The following is a 16,140-nucleotide window of genomic DNA, read 5'->3' on the forward strand; positions in this document are numbered from 1 at the left end:
ACCAATCGGGGACTTTCTTATACTCAGCCCTAATGAAGTCCCTGATTGGCTCAGGCGCCTCAGGCCTTTCCCAAGGGAGAAGCCCAAGGCACCTGAGCCAATCTTGCCCTGTGGCAGGGCCTATGGCCTGCATTCACATTGAGGCCAGGGAGGAGCAGGAGGACTTTGCAGTTCCTCCTGCTCCCATCGCTGGAGGCCTACGGAGCAGGAGGGACTCAATACCCCTCCGCCTCCCAAATTTTAAAGGTACGGGGAGGAGGTGGGCAGGCATGGGTCGATGGTGGAGGTTCTGACAGCAGGAGGGAGTTGGCATCCCTCCAGCCTATTCGCATGGGTAGGGAGGGGGGGCAGCTTCAGGTAAGTTCAGGGGGGGGCGGAGTGGCTGGTGGCAGGATGGAGTGAGCATCCCTCCTGCCATTTGTGGGTTGTGGGGGGGCGTGTTTGTTGGGGGTGGCAGTTTTTTGACAGATCTGCCTGTCTTTTATTCATTTTTGTTTTATAGGGCAGATAGTTTGCGTGTATAACACAAAACATCTGTGCCATGGAAAAAAAAATGAATAAAAAGAGGCAGACCTGTCAAAAAACCGGCAGACTTGTCGGTAACACAGTTACCGACAGGTCTGCAGCAGTTGGGTTTTAGGATAGTAAAACCCGATTCAAAATAGCCAAGCAATTGTTAGGGAATCAATCTCTTGACTATTTTGCATGGGGTTTTACTAATTTGCATGAGTTGGATCGGATCAGAGATTGATCAGGCAGCAGTTTAGTGAATTGGGTTGGGGAACGATCACAAAACCAGTAAAACTGGTTTTGCAATCGTCAGTACAGGATTGGAAGGTTTCGTGAATCTAGCCCGAAGTAGGTTATTTTCATATGGTCATCAGGCAGCTTGTAGGGAGCCTCAAACAAACAATGTTTTCAGCCTCTCCCCTCTTACTTCAGGACTGCCCTCCAGGAATTCAGTTTGTAACAAAGCAGCCAGAAACACTTGTAGAGGACAAAGGCAAAAGAGGGCTTGGAGATACTCCCCGAAAAATAAGTTCAATATGCTCATATCATGCAATATTATAACAATCACAAACAATTGAAACAGGTCATTACACAGCATAAAACCTGAAAGAAACTGTGCTTAAAGAAGTCACAGCCTGCACTAATGGAAGGGGGCGCTAGAACTAGAGACTCCCAAAATAAAGCGCTAGAATGGTTTGCTTAGAAAGGTAGGTCAATAAATCAGTGTACTAGTACCTGCTAAGGCAGGCAATTGGTGAATCAGCAGTTTCCAGGGCGGGTTCCAGGAAAGAGTGTGGATTTACAAGAAAGAAGATTAGCAAAGGTAAGAACCTAATCTTTCCTTCTTGTACAATCCCACTCTATTCCTAGACAAGTGGGACATATAGAGCATTCTCAGAGAGTCAGGGTGAGACTGATAAGCCTTCTGCCAAACTGAAGGCACCAAAAGCAGCATCCTGTTTGGTTGTCACAGCAATCCTGTAAAACTTGGAGAAAGTATGCAAATCTCAAAAGAGATCGCCGACGACTCTGACCAAGAGGAAGAAATGCCTCTGGTAGAATGAGTCCCCACTGAAAGTGGGGGCTTCCTACCGACCTCTATGTAAGCAGAGGAAATAGCCATATGGATCCATCTGGAAATGGTGGCTTTGGAAGCCGGCCTGCCCTTACGGGCAGGACCAACCAGCATAAAGAGATGATCACTGACATAAAACTCGTCTGTAACCTCCAGGTACTACAACAGGATCCTGTGCACATCCAAGGACCTCAACACCCAGTCCTGCTTCCTCAAACCAGAGGAAGTAAAGGAAGGAAGCTGGATCTCCTCCTGGTTAACGCAGAAGGCACAGAGCACTTTGGAAAGAAAGGAAGGAACAGTGTGCAGAAGCACGCCGGAATCCGTGATACTCAACAAGGGATCCCAGCAGGATAGAGCCTGAAGCTCAGAAACCCTGTGGGCAGAAGTAATGGTTACCAGAAAGACTGATTGGACTATAAGATCCATTAAGGATGCATGTTCCAGACTCATAAGGCGGTCGAGCCAAAGAGCGAAGGACCAGGTTTGAGATTCCAAAATGGACAGGGAAGCCACAGGGGAGGGCGAAGCCTCAGTGTGTCCCTCAGATGACATCTGGATGAGAGGCTAAGGGGCCTCTCAAAGGTTTAGGGCCTAGATGGGAAAGACCAGTAAGATGCACCCTGAGAGAAGCCACAGCCAGGCCCTTTGCCAGGCTGTCCTGGAGAAACTCCAGTGTCCAGGGAACCAACGGGACAGATGGATCCTTGAGTTTCTGGGCGCACCATGCCTGATAACAACTCCAACTTTTTTCGTAGGCTGCCACCATGGACTTCTTCTTGTTATGGAGAAGGGTGGCAATCACGGCCGAGGAATAGTCCCTGCGAACTAAGGCCGCGCACTCAATAGCTAGGCCATAAGACCAAAGCGGTCTGGATCTTCAAGTGCAATTGGGCCCTTTGTGAGAAGACAAGGGAGACTGAGTTCTTGGTGCAGCCGAACCAAATTGGTGTACCATGGGTGCCTCTGCCAGTCGGGCACAACGATAATCACCCAACCCCTGAGGGTCATTATTCTTTTCAACAGATGGCTGATCAAGGGCCACAGAGGGAAGACATACAGAAGATCCTGCAGTGGCCAGGGCTGAACCAGAGCATCTACTCTCCTCGCTGCTGGCCTCGCGACGGCAGATGATAAAATATTCCACTTTCCTGTTGGCTGCCAATGCCATGAGGTTGAATGAGGGGCGACCCCAGTGTTCCACAATGCAGTCAATCAACCTTTGAGACAAAATACAATATCCAATGTCCAGAATCTGATGACTGAGGTAATCTGTCTGGATGTTGCTACTCCAGCTACATGCGCAGCTGAAAGCGCTACAAGGTGTCTTTCTGCCCACTGAAAGAGAAGCTGGGCCTCTACACTCAAGGAAGCACTTTTGGTGCCCCCCTGGTAACTAATGTAGGCATTGTCAGAAGACACAGATGGATTGATGCCGGAGATGAGCCTCGAAGTGGAGAGCCAGCTGGATTGCCTGAATCTCTAGGCGAGTGATTGACCATTTCCGATCTGACTCACCAGTCCTGAACTGGAGTATCCATGCAAACAGCATCCCAGCCCCTGAGATTGGCATCCGTTGGCAAGATCACCCACTCGAGAATCCAGAGGGGGAGACCCACAAACAGAGAGAGGACTCAGCAACCAGGCTAAACTGCTCCAAGCCACGCTGTTCAGGATAGTTGGGCATGCAAAGGATCCCTTTGTGGACTCCAGTGAAAAATCAGAGAATCCTGTACCCTGGCACAAGGGACCAAATCGATCATTGCTACCATGGTCCCAGAACTGGAGATACTGCCAAGCTGTTGGGACCAGAGTTTCCAGAAAGTCCCTAACCAACTGGCAAAGCTTCTCCTGGCACGACGCAGGCAGGAACACCTTGTTCTGACTGGTATGGAAGTGAACTCACAGGTATTACAAGTCTTGAGTTGCTTCGAGGTGACTCTTGCTGAAGTTGATCACCCAGCCCAGGTGCTGAAGCAGCTGACTTGGTGAACCACCCGATGTAATTCAGATTCTGACGGGATCCTGATCAGCCAATTGTCTAGATATGGGTTGACAAGAACTCCTAAGGTATGCAGATAAGTCACAACCATCACCTTGGTAAAGGGTCATCGCCAACCCAAAGGGCAGTGCCGCAGAACGTGGAATCTCAGATAATTCCTGTGTTCCGGAAAGATGGGAATATGCCTACACAGATTCCTACACAAAGAGAAGCCACTTCAGATGACAGAATGGCAAGCAGACAGCAATGTATGCAGCAGACAGAAGCAGGATGTTGAGCTACCCAGTTTTCTGCACAGTTTGCCCTCTGGGAGGCGATCTTATGTATGCACTTGATGCGAGAAACTAGAGGGCCTGAAGAAGCAAGTCAGACTCCTGGAGGGCAAAATACTGGAACTAGAAGCACTTCAAACAGTGAAAGAGGAGGACAGAGAGGCAGAAAACGTCATGACAGAGTGGAAACCTTTGAGGAAGAAATCAGGGAGTTAGAGAAGTTCATTGAACAGGCATACAGGGAGGCAATGGAAAACCACCAAAAACAGTGGAGCTGCCAAGATACACCTACAGTGAGCGAGGACCAAGATACACCTACAGTGAGTGAGGACCACCTGGAGAACAACCACAAGGAAGACAAGTCCGGTGCAAGCCAATGCCAGGATGAAGGAAGATGGAAGTGCACAGAGGACACGGACCTACGGCTGGAGAGATGGTCATACATCAGGGACACGGACCTGCGGTTAGAGAGGCAAGAGAAGATAGAGAGGACAGCAGTCGTCGTGGGGGACTCCATCATCAGACAAGTCGACAACCACATAGCGGGAGGAATACAGGATTGGCTGGTGACCTGCCTACTGGGAGCCATGGTACAGTGATATAGCCAAAGTACAAGATATAGTGAGCCGCATCGACAAGATCATCGACAGTGTGGAAGAGGAAGATACAGCGGTGGTGATCCACTTGGAGACAAACAACGTGAGCAACAAGAACTACAGCAGGGAAGGACTGAAGGACCAGTTCCGGATGCTAGGAGGGAAGCTGAAGACCAGAATGCCGAGGATGGCGTTCTCAGAGATCCTGCCGGTACCCAGGGCTGACGAGAAAAGGCAGACGGAGCTGCAAGCAGTCAATGCATGGATGAGACGCTAGTGTGAGGAAGGATTCCACTTCATGCGCAACTGGACGATGTTCTGGGGGAAGAGCAAGCTATTCAGAAAGGATGGACTCCACCTCAGCGGAGATGGAAAGAGGCTACTTGCAAGCAACATCAAGAGAGAAATTGAGAAGTTTTTTAACTAGGAAGAAGGGGAAAGCCGACAGTCGACCAAGAGTCGATGGTTTGGGAATCGGTATACCCAGAGATACTGTGCAGGAAGATAGCGGGGAAGACTCACCGGATCATAGGCAAGACAGAAATCCTGACATATCGAAAGGGACACAAGAGGGAAGGAAATGCAAGAAAATAACAGGCCGCAAACTCAAGTGTATGTACACGAACGTAAGGAGCCTAAGGAATAAGATGGGGGAATTGGAAGCTATGGCACAAAAAGATAACCTTGACATCATATGCATCACGGAAACATGATACATAACGAGGAAAATGTTTGGGACACTGTGCTACTAGGATACAAGCTATATCGCAGAGATAGAGTAGGCCAAAATTGTGGAGTTATTGCCCTATACATCAAAGAGGTAATTGAGTCTACCGGAGAGAACATGCCAGAAACGAAAAATAAGGTAGAGTCTCTATGGGTCAAAATTCCGGGAACAAATAGAACGGAAATAAGGATTGGCATTTACCACCGACCCCCAGGGCAGTTTGAAGAAATGATGGAGAAATGACGGATGAGATTAAATGCAACTGCAAGGGAGGCAATGCAGTTATCATGGGTGACTTCAATTATCCGGGGATAGACTGGACCTAGGCACCTCTGGCTGCAGTAGGAAGACCAAGTTCCTGGATTCTGTAGGCGATTGCTTCCTAGAACAACTTGTTAAGGAAAATATGAGAGGAAATGCAATTCTGGACTTAATTCTAAATGGACTATGAGGACCGGTGCAAGGTGTAGAAGTAGAAGGGACGCTGGGAAGCAGTGATCACAATATGATCCGCTTCAACCAGGACCCAGGGGCAAAACATGAATCCAGAACGACAGCCACGGCACTGAACTTCCAAAAAGGGAATTACGAAGGGATGAGAATCATGGTGGGGAAGAAAATTAAGAAGAGGATAAGAACATAAGAAGTTGCCTCCACTGAGTCAGACCAGAGGTCCATCTCGTCCAGCGGTCCGCTCCCGCGGTGACCCACCAGGTCCGTGACCTGTGAAGTGGTTTTTGTCCACTTTTATAACCTACCTCTAGTTCTATCTGTACCCCTCAATCCCCCTATCCTCTAGGAACCTATCCAAACCTTCCTTGAACCCCTGTAAAGTGCTCTGGCCTATCACCTCCTCCGGAAGCGTGTTCCATGTGTCCACCACCCTTTGGGTAAAAAAGAACTTCCTAGCATTTGTTCTAAACCTGTCCCCTTTCAATTTCTCCGAGTGACCCCTAGTGGTTGTGGGTCCCCACAGTTTGAAGAATCTGTCCTTATTCACTTTCTCTATGCCCTTTAGGATTTTGAAGGTTTCTATCATATTCCCTCTAAGTCTCCTCTTTTCCAGGGAGAACAGCCCCAGCATTTTTAACCTGTCAGCGTATGCAAAATTTTCCATACCTCTTATCAGTTTAGTCGCTCTTCTCTGGACTCCCTCGAGTACCGCCATGTCCTTCTTGAGGTACGGCGACCAGTACTGGACACAGTACTCCAGGTGCGGGCGCACCATTGCGCGATACAGCGGCATGATGACTTCCTTCGTCCTGGTTGTGATACCCTTTTTGATGATGCCCAGCATTCTGTTTGCTTTCTTTGAGGCTGTCGCACACTGCGCCGATGGTTTCAATGTTGTGTCCACCATCACCCCCAGGTCTCTTTCAAGGTTGCTCACCCCTAGCAATATTCCCCCCATTTTGTAGCTGAACATTGGGTTCTTTTTCCCTACATGCATGACCTTGCATTTCTCTACGTTAAAACTCATTTGCCACTTTTTTGCCCATTCTTCCAGTCTCGTTAGGTCCCTTTGCAGGTCTTCACAGTCTTCCGTGCTTCTAACCCTGCTGCAAAGTTTGGTGTCATCAGCAAATTTGATAACCTCACATTTCGTCCCCGTCTCCAGGTCGTTAATAAATATATTGAACAGGAGAGGTCCCAGCACCGACCCCTGTGGAACTCCGCTCATGACCCATTGCCAGTCTGAGTATTGGCCCTTTACTCCAAGCCTCTGTTTCCTGCCTGCCAACCAGTGTTTGATCCATCGGTAGATATCCCCTTGCACCCCGTGGTTCCACAGCTTTTTAAGTAGCCGTTCGTGAGGTACCTTGTTGAAGGCTTTTTGGAAGTCAAGGTAGATGATGTCTATGGATTCCCCCTTATCCATCTGGCTGTTTATTCCCTCAAAGAAGTACTGTAAAAACGCTAGAGCAAGCATGGTCCCTTTTTAATGACACAGTCACTGAGGCACAAAATCTATATATACTGCGTATCAACAAGAGATCCAAGAGGAAAAAGAACAAGGAACCGGCGTGGCTCACTGTAGTGGTGAAGGAAGTGATCAGAGACAAGAAGACTTTGTTTAAGGAATGGAAAAGGTCAAAAACAGATGAAAACTGGAATAAGCACAAACAACATCAAAGCAGGTGCCATAAGGCGGTAATAGGGGCCAAAAGAGACTACAAGGAAAAAATAGCTAAGGAGGCAAAAAACTTCAAGCTGTTCTTCCGATATATTAAAGGAAGGAAGGAAGCGGTGGAGCCGCTGGATGACCATGGAATAAAGGGAGAGCTAAAGGAGGACAAAGCCATCGCCAACAAATTGAACACATTTTTTGCATCTATATTTACCGAAGAGGATATACACAAAATACTGGAACCCATCAGGCTTTATGCTGGAAACGAAGACGGGACACTGACAGGGTTGACGGTCAATCTAGAAGAGGTATGCAGGCAGATAGGCTTAAAAGCGATAAATCCCCGGGATGGAATGGCATCCATCCGTGGGTCATCAAGGAACTGAAAGGGACTATAGTTGAACTGCTTCACCTGGTAGCCAACCTGTCGATCAAATCGGAAAAGATTTCAGACGACTGGAAGGTGGAGAATGTTATGCCGATCTTCAAAAAAGGTTTGAGGGGGGACCCGGGAAACTACAGACCGGAGAGTCTGACCTTGGTACTGGGAAAGATGGTAGAGACACTAATAAAGGACCGCATCATTGATCACCTTGACGGACACAGGCTGATGAGGACCAGCCAGCACGGTTTCAGCAAAGGCAGATCTTGTTTGATGAACTTGTTGCACTTCTTCGAAGGAGTAAACAGGCAGATAGACAAGGGTAACCCAGTCGACATTGTATATTTGGATTTTCAGAAGGCGTTCGACAAGGTTCCACATGAACGACTATTTCGGAAAATTGCAAGCCATGGAAACAAGGGTGAAATACTCACATGGATTAAAAACTGGCTGGAGCATAGGAAATAGAGAGAATGGGGAAAATCGGCAGGAGGGATGCCCACTCCCTCCGGCCAAGCCGAACCCCACCCCCCCCCCGCATGAGAAAAAAAATCGGCCGATGGGATGCCCACTCCCTCCGGCCATGCCGACCCCCCCCCCCCCCCGCATGAGAAAAAAATTGGCAGGAGGGATGCCCACTCCCTCCTGTCAACAGAGCCCCCGCAGTTCCACCTCACTGAACCAACTCCTACCCTCCCTCCTTCCCCCTAAAAAAGGAAGGAGGGATGCCCACTCCCTTCTGCCACTTGCTGCTCCTCCAAACTTCCCCTGAACCTCCCACCCGACCCTCCAAGTACCTTTATCTGAAAAGAGGAGGGAGGCTTGTTCTCTCCAGCTCAGAGGCCTGCCGATCCAAAATGGCGGTTCTTCCCCTCTTCAGTGCATCATGTGATGCACGGTGAAGACCCTAAGGCCCTGATTGGCTCAGATGCCCTTGACTGACCAAAACCTGGACCCTCCCCATACCCCTCCAACTCCCAGCCCCCCCCTTTCTGCCCCCTTCCACCTCCCTACCAAGTCTCCCAAGAGAAGGCCCTGGTGGGCTGGAGGGAGTCAGGTAGAACCCCCCATCTCAAGCACATACCCCCAACCCCCCAAAGCCCTCTTGGTGAAGAAAGCTGGCAAGAGGGATGCCCATTACTTGCTGGAAGGCCAACCTCTTCAAAATGCGAGCCTTCCCCTTCCCAGGGTAGGGGCTTAAGATTCTGATTAGCCCAGATACCTAAGGCTCACCATACAGTTAAGCTTTGGAACTCTACTGGAGAATGTGGTAAAAGCAATTAGTTTACTGAATTTAAAAAAAAAAAATATATATATATATTACTGAATTAAAAAAAAAAAATATATATATATATAATGTTTGGAAAATTTCCTAAAGAAAAAGTCATCAGACTTTTATTAATGGAAACCTGAGGAAAGCCACTGTTTATCTCTGGAGGTAAGTAGCATGGAATCTTACTAATTGTTTTTGATTCTGCCAGGTATGAGCCTCGTACTTGTAAGCTGGATTGATCACTGTTGGAAACAGGATACTGGACTTGATGGGCCTTTGTTCGGACCCATTTGGTAATTCTTATGTTTTTTCTGTTACATCATATGCTTGGCATAGCTTCCTACTGCAAGAGCTCTCTTAGGCCATGTTCAAGTTTCACCTAAACACCTCATCTTTTTGAGATAGCTTTCAATTCTTAGATTCTGGCTGTCTTTCATCAAAGCCTTGTTCATTGTAACAAATAATAATAAATTTCTTAAAGCCACTGATTTTTCTTGATCCATATGTGTTGATCAGAGCTGATTGAAGAATATTGGGAAGAATAAGCAAATTTTTAACTTTATACCCCCACCCCCTCTGTTAGCTTTCAGGCCCCTAGCTTGCAGCTACCTCAAGATAATGAAACTCAGCATTCATGATCATCACACAAAAATCCTATAAAAATGCAGGTTAAAGTATGTGTTCTATGTTTATGTGGCTGCAGCTCCTGTTTGCTGTCCCAGGTTACTGCAGAGTCTTGCCTAATGGTTGGACTGGCTCTGATCATGATTTGACTGTAAATTCCACAGAACATGAGTCCTCTCTTATGTATATCTGTATAGAGCTGCATATGTCTAAGTAGTGTTACAGAAAAGATTAGTTACAGCAGTAGCATTCAAGAGTTAGATCAAAGCTGCATGGAAGGTTTTAGTTCCTAAGTTATACATGTTTTCAAAAGAATTACAGAATAAGCATATCATTATGCCTTTCTTCCCCTCTGGTTACTGGTTTTTCTTGTTTGTAATTTGAAGATTTGTATATTCTACTTTATTTTATGTTGTCTCACCTAGGAATTTCATGAATATGAAAATAATAAGGCTTATTAATAAATAAATAAAACAGATCACTGAATTCATCTGTAGTGGTAGTAATGCAACATTGAAATGCAAATTATTCTGATTCAAGTTCTTTCTATGGCCAGATTCTGGCACTGCTTTGCTATGTGTTGTGTTGCCATGATTCCAAACACAATCACTGGTCCCACTATGATTCTCCTGAACAGCACATTTGTGTGAAATATTAAAAATGTTCCCAGCCTCCCCTTGAATAAAAGGGGTCTGCAAAATCCCAAAGGAAGCAAAGCAAGGGTCCACTTACTGAAAAGAAGAGTGACCTGAGCCTCAGATTATGGAGATCTGGCCTGCATTCTGCTGAGGAGAAAGGCAATGGTTAGTGCAATGCTGGGAGTTGCCAAATAATGACTGAGATAAAGCATGACAAACAATTAAGCCATGAGCAAATAAACATCAAATTAAAAATAAATAAGGAAACTGGCAGGGAGACATAAATGACTGGGTTATCTCTGGTTGCTTAGCTATGCCAGCACTGGGATTGAATATTGCTGGCACTTGCATAGCTACAAGCTCCTCCATGACTCTGCCCTCGGAATGCCATTCTCCAGTCTACTTCAAAAATGGCCAGTCAGAGCTGATATTCAATAGCACTGCCTGGTTAAGTGCTACTGAATACTAGACTGCTGAATGGCTGTGGCAAGCCTGCAGAGCATCAATTGAGTGGGAAGGAGCCTCTTTTGCCTGCTTAAATTGTTTTGGACATCGACTGGTAATGTCCTTAAATCTTAGTAATTTCTGATAAATCTCATCTTCTTGTTAACCTGTCACTTTGCTCCATTCACGCCTTCTTCTCCAGTTACTGGATAGCAAACAAATAACAATTCCTATAGAACTAGATAAGACAGAGTTAGTATGGTTGAATAAGTTAAGGCAGAGTTTCTCAACACGCAGTACATGTACCCTTAGAGGTATGTGAGCTGCTTGTTGGGGGTATATGGCACTGTGCGGGGCTCCCGCCCCCCCCCCCTTCCTTCTTAATCGCCACCACCGGGGATCCCACGCCCTACTTCCTGCCTGCCCCCTTCCACTGAAGCACTGCCACTGGCAGGGATCCCATGCCCTCCTTCCTGCATTCCCCCCTCCACCGAAGCAGAAAGGCTTTCCTCCAATGTTAGAGCTGACGTCAGAGGGAAGCCTTCTGGGTCAGCGGGAGATCCAAGTTACCTCATTCAAGGCTGCTCCTTCTGGCCTTCAGCCACACAGGAATGCATTGCGGGCAGCGGCTTTTGCATGCTGTGTGTGGCTGACCCTAAAGACTTCTCTCCGATGTCAGAGCTGAGGGAGGGGGGGTGTAGTAAACCCCTTAAGAAGGAAGGGGGCGGGAGACCTGCAGTGCCACGTCCCTGTGCTGCTTGAAGGCAGGAAGGAGCAGCTCAACTGAATGGCCCTGAAGGGAGTGAGCGCATTATAGCAAGTAAGGGAGAGAGGGCACATGATCATGGGACAAAGGGAGAAAGGAGGGGGGGATTTGGGCAAAGGCTGGAAGGCGGGGGGGGGGGTGCACAAACTTGGCACACAGAAGGAAGCACTAACTTGGGAGAATTGTTGGGCATGAGTGTGTGACTGAGACGGAAAGAGATGGTGGAAAAGAAGAAAGAGGAAAATTGATGGGCACAGAGAGAGGATTGAGGTAAAGATGCATGGGGAAGAGGAGAAATGTTGGATATGGTGGTGGAGAGGGAACAGAGGGACAGATTTGAAGGGGATGCAAGGGGAAAGAATGTTGGACATAGTGATGGAGGGAGAGATGTGGAGAGGGGTGATAGAAGGAAAAATGGGCAAGGGGCTGGTGGGTAGTGGTGAAAAATGTTGCACATGATCTGGGAGGATGAGAGAGGGAGAAATGCTGGATGTGGCAGTAGAGGGGGTGGGAGAGATGCACCCTGGATCTCTCTCTTTTCCCCCACTCCCTTTGCAGCAAGGGAGGAAATGAGAGAAAGACAGATGGACAGTGAGAGAGAGAGGGGACATGTTGCTTATAGGGGTGGAGGAGAGAGGAAGAAAAGTTGGACCCATGGAGGGACAGAGAGAGATGTTGGTTGGGGAAGGGAATGTAGTCTGGAGGAGAGGAAGTATGTAGGAGGCAGAAAGAAAAAAAATATTGGATGCACAGTCAGAAGGAAGTGCAACCATAGACTCATGAAATCACCAGACAACAAAGGTAGGAAAAATGATTTTATTTTCAGTTTAGTGTTCGAAATGTGTCAGATTTGATAATTTATATCTGCTGTCTATATTTTTCATTATATTTATCTATTTTTCTATAGTTGTTACTGAGGTGACATTGCATATTTTAAAGTCATCTGCCTTGACCTTTTTGGGAAAAAAAACGAATAAATGATAATTAGCATTTTCTCTGCGTACAGTGTGCGTTTTTAATCTTGTGGTTACCATTATGTATTAATAAGATTATATTGTATGTATATGGAAAAAATGAATGGAAGGAATTTGCATTACAATTAGTACTATTATTATGCGAGTGGGCCAGGGGTGGAGCTTGGGGAGTACTCAGTTGACATTTGTTAGACTTAGGGGGTACTTGGCTTGAAGAAGTTGAGAAACACTGGGTTAAGGAGACCATTGTCAGTGATTCCAAAATTGTGGGGTGTTATCCTGTGATGTAGTAAAAAGTTTGGGAGTTTCTCTAGATGCTGTATAGACAATGGAGTTCTAAATTTAATTGAGGGTAAATGTGGGTTGAGGCACATTCAAAAGCTGCACTCATTGATGCAATGAAGATTATGGCAGTTATTATTCATTCATTGATTATGCCTTGAATAGTTTATTGTAATTCTGTATACCACAACTGCAGAAAATTATTCCTCATTTACATTTCCTCCAAAATAGTTCTACAGCTTCTCTTTTGGTCACCTGTGGTTTAAAGGATTTCCTTTGAAATTCTGTTTGCAGTTTCAAAATGTTTACATTAGTGGGACTTAAATATTTAGCAAATGTATTCATTAGTTATGTTATACCTTTAAAATCTTACCACTCAGCTCTTGTAAATGTTCAAAGAGGCCAATTAAGAAGCCTGGGTCTCAGGGTTATGCATCCAGACCAAGGGCATAGCCAGAAGCCAGTTTTGGGGGATTCCCCAAAATGGATTGGAGGTAGGGCCAGCTTAGCCTATGGACCAGGTGAGGCTGTGGTCTAGGGCGCTAGCACTAAAGGATACCAAATGCCCAGGCCCATGACATCACCAGCCCATAATTTAGGCTTGCCCACCTGAAGAGTGAGTCTCAGTAGTCCACCGCCATTCAATGAAGGAGGCACCAAGGTTGTTTCATATTGAGCAGAACAGTGATCTAGTCAGTCCCAAAAGGAGGCATGGCCAAGTTTTTTCCCCCCTCCCCTAACACTATAAGTAACATGGCTATTAGGCCTCTGATAGCTGCTTAGAGCACATTGGAACCATCCCTGGCTCTTCCCTCCCAGAAGAAAGCTCATATGTGGAGTTCATGGCACACTGGGAATGGACACTCAACATCCAATCACAATTTGCCTTCTAGAAAGGTGCAGGATGCTGAAGCATTTAAATTGCTTCAGCGTCTACCACGGTCCCTTTTTTTTATTTTTTTTTACAAGCTTGCCAGAGTGCTTCTGCTCCTGCCTACTGCTTGGAATTTGCAGGGGGAACCCGCTGACACCATGCTGTCCTGCCTGCCTGCTGATTGCAGAACCCTGATTTTAGAACGCTGTGCTGCTATGCCTGAACCTGTTAATGCTGTGCTGTCCCGTTGTGTGATACTCCTGCCTGCTGATTGGAGCCACCGACTCTATACTGCCCTGCCATTGCTCCTGCCTGATTAGAGCATTTTACAAATTCCAGGTAAGGGGCCTGGTCTCTTGGTCTTAGGGCTAGATTCACTAAGCAAACCGATCTGCACATGCAAAGTAGGAATGGACGCGATTCACTAAACTTTTCCAGGAACAATGACTGGCTGGCCGATCCAAAAAGAAGCGACTGGTGGGGACCAGTCGTTCACGACCTTTCCTGCTCTCTGCCAACTTTTCCTACCCTTTTTCAGCCCGACTTCGCTTCTCCTGCCCTTTTCCAGCCCTTCTCCTGCCTTTTTTAGCCCCGACTCTCCTCTTGCCGCCCTTCTCTCTGCCACGACTCATCATACTGCACCCCGAATCTTGGCTTGCTGCCCCGACTCTCCTACCTGTCCCCCACAGTGAGAGCCCATGATTTTAACCCGCAGGATAAACCCACGGGGCTCACGAAGTAGTATAATCTGTATGGTTGGTCTTTAGTTTGAAGATATCTGTGTTTTAAACTATTGTACCCCTATTTTTATCAATATTGTACTTTCGCCTAGAATTCTGATAGGCATGTAATCAAATTTTAAATAAACTATGAAATTATGACAGGAAGGGATGGAAAGCAGAAAATATTCTAGGGCAGGGCCTGAGGGGAAGGAAAGATGGGAGGAGAGGAGAAAATATACTGGTGCAGGGGGATGGGAGGGGAAGAAATGCTGGAGGAGAGGAGAATGGAAGATTAGGTTCTTACTTTGCTAATTTTCTTTCTTGAAAAGAGGAATATCAGTCTTGGGTTTTACTAAACGGTGCTAGAGATTTCTACTGTGGGCCAGCAAGGTAAATTATCCGATGCTCATAGGAATTCTATGAACGTCAGGAGCATTTACCTTGCTGGCCTGCACTAAAAATCTCTAGCGCCGTTTAGTAAAAGGAGCCCTTAGTTTTATCTTTTATTTTTTTACATTTTTTAATTTATGCAATTCTAAACAAATATACAAGAAAATTTAACTTCTTGGGCAATAAACATTTCTAGTAATAAAAATATATAGTAAACATTGTTTGTCAGAAAGACCCCTAATGAGGGGGACAGAATACAGAGAAATCAGGTAAGATCTAATTTCACAAAATCAAGAAAATAATCTTAGGAATTCATCTGTCTGATATATAATGAGCCAAATTCCAGCTCCCAAAACCAAAGATATAACACAATAGGAAATGAATAATTCAGGAAATTCTTCAGTTGAGCGGGATCATAAAATATGTATTTGGAATTAGCATAATTAACCATATATAACCCTGGAAATCTGAGCATAAAAGGTGCTGCAAAAGAAACACCACATTGCCACTGTGGCAGGATAGCCTCATGGAGCAAATTGGCCTGAATTATCAGGAACAAACAGCACACATTTCACAAACACTGTTAATATAAACAAAGTGTTATCTTCATTGGTTTGCCTCAAACTCAGTAGAATCTGGTTCACGGAAGTTTCGCCCCCCACATTTCGCCCCCAGCAATTCGCCCCTCACATTTCGCCCCCCACATTTCGCCCCCAGGTATGTTTCGCCCCCACACATTTCGCCCCCCGGATGTTTTGCCCCCACACATTTCGCCCCCGCACATTTCGCCCCCGCACATTTCGCCCCTGCCTTTGAGGGGAAAAAGAAATCCGTCTCGGAGCGCGCCTGACTCGGAGTGCGCCTGACTTTTCTTTTTCAGGCGCTGCTGATGTGGAGTTTCCGCAATGAAAGTGAAATGCTCATCACCCCCCCCCCCCCCGCGCAAATCCTTACCTCACGGGCCCTCAGTCCAGCTGCTGGTGTGCGCGAGCAAAGCCAAGGGGGGGAGGGAGTCGAAGTCTGGCCCCGCCCCCGGGCTTTCCCCTTTTTCGTCCGCGATCCGCTAGGACATGAAGGGGGATCGGGGCTTGGGCCAGAGCGAGACAGCGTCCCGCGAGCGTACGCCGCGCGCCTCCGACGAGCCGCAGGTCCGCCGAAAGGGAACATGAGCTTAGTTGCTGCCGTCTCACCTGTTTCACTGCCTGGGCCCCTCCGCGATCCCCGGTGGGGTGGGGGCTTTCTTGTGTGCTTTGCCGGGGCTGAGGGGGGGAGGGAAATGGTGATCGTGTGCTCCCTGTCCTGAAGGCGGCGGCGGCGGCTGCTGCTCCGCCTGCGAGTGCCCGCTTGGCAGCCTGCCATGGACGGCGGTGCTGCCGCCGGGGCGGGCTCCAGAGGGAATCGGTGCCTATGCTGGAGCAGGAAGAGGGGTCTCCGTCCCCAGCCCCGTCTCCCCCGACCCCG

At 47.2% G+C, this 16,140-nt stretch overlaps 1 protein-coding gene across 1 annotated transcript in view; it reads right to left on the minus strand.

Annotated features, from left to right (window-relative positions):
• Positions 1–16,140, minus strand: part of PLEKHG4 (pleckstrin homology and RhoGEF domain containing G4) — a 517,593-nt gene that overhangs the window by 5,391 nt on the left and 496,062 nt on the right. The window contains 1 exon segment of the mRNA XM_033942931.1: positions 10,322–10,374. The gene's annotated coding sequence lies outside the window, so the exon portion shown is untranslated.

This window comes from Geotrypetes seraphini, chromosome 4 (genome assembly GCF_902459505.1).
Source record: "Geotrypetes seraphini chromosome 4, aGeoSer1.1, whole genome shotgun sequence".
Lineage (NCBI taxonomy): Eukaryota > Metazoa > Chordata > Amphibia > Gymnophiona > Dermophiidae > Geotrypetes > Geotrypetes seraphini.